This window comes from Mauremys mutica, chromosome 26, assembly GCF_020497125.1.
Source record: "Mauremys mutica isolate MM-2020 ecotype Southern chromosome 26, ASM2049712v1, whole genome shotgun sequence".
Taxonomy (NCBI): Eukaryota; Metazoa; Chordata; order Testudines; family Geoemydidae; genus Mauremys; species Mauremys mutica.
The window spans coordinates 7,267,167-7,268,405 of NC_059097.1; the positions used below are offsets into that span (position 1 = coordinate 7,267,167).

A 1,239-nucleotide genomic window follows, 5' to 3' on the forward strand; every position below is an offset into this window, starting at 1 on the left:
CCACTCTACCTCCGTCCCTCCGTGCCGCTCCCAGAAGTGGCTGGCATGTCCCAGCATCCCCTGGGGTGGGGGGAGTGTCTCCACGTGCTGCCCCTGCCCCGAGCACCAACTCTGCAGCTCCCATTGGCCAGGAACTGTAGCCAATGGGAGCTCTGGGGGGCAGCGCCTGCAGACAGCAGCACATGGAGATCCCCTGGCCCCACTCATGTAGGAGCTGCTGCCGGAGGGTTGTGTGTACCGGTCACTTTGGGAGCTGCACCACCCCTCCTGCACCCCACCCCCACCCCCAGCGCAGAGCCCACACCCAAATTTCCTCCCAGAGCTTTGCTTGTCTTCCTTTCACCAGAACCATCCTTCTTCTCCTGGGCTGCAAGTAGCCACCCCTGGGAAGCCAAGAGGCAGGCACAGGATTCTGCCAGGTAAGTGTCCCACAGCACCGTGATGGACAGTGCGATGAAGGTAAGTCTTCCTGAGGCACAATGAACTGCAATGCAGCGAACCACTGGCCAGGCGGTCGGGGCGAAGGGCATTCACTGGAGGTACAAGCTTGTGAGTGACTCCTGAACACAGGGCCCCTTCCCCTTTTAAGGACCTGCTCCTCATGGCCTGTGACTAGAGATGACTTGGCTGCATCTGGTGGGTCACACTCCACCTTGGGCAGTGTCCATGCTCTGGGTGTGTGAGTGCTGCCTAATGAGAGTCCCAGACACCTTGTCTATCTAGGAGCTCTTCTGATCTTCCAGCTGTTCAACCAGCCCCTTCATCCCACAAGCATTGCAGGAGGGAGCGGGAGGGAGAGGGAGAGGGGGGAAGCCACTTCACAGGCATTCAGAGAGGGAGAGGAGACAATAATGGGAATGGGGGAAGTATAACAGAACTATTGAGCATAGAAATCACTGCTGCTCCTACAACAGCAGGGACAGGCCACTAGGAGTTGGCAAAAATTAAGCCAGCATGTTTCTGCCTGGTTTTGAACCAGGGCCCTTTTGCGTGTTAGGCAAACGTGATAACCACTACACTACAGAAACTCTGTTGCAGGGCTTTACCCCTCCCTTCATAAGAACAGAAGAATGGCCAGACTGGGTCAGCCCAAAGGTCCATCCAACCCCATATCCTATCTGCCAACAGTGGCCAATACCAGGTGCCCCAGAGGGAGTGAACCTAACAGGTAATGATCAAGTGATCTCTCTCCTGCCATCCATCTCCACCCTCTGACAAACAGAGGCTAGGGACACCATT

The 1,239-nt window shown here is 56.5% G+C and overlaps 1 non-coding gene across 1 annotated transcript; it reads right to left on the minus strand.

Annotated features, from left to right (window-relative positions):
- Window positions 1-955: 955 nt before the first annotated feature.
- Window positions 956-1,028, minus strand: TRNAV-AAC. The gene has a single exon. It is a non-coding gene; the product is annotated as a tRNA-Val (tRNA).
- Between the last annotated feature and the right edge of the window lie 211 nt (window positions 1,029-1,239).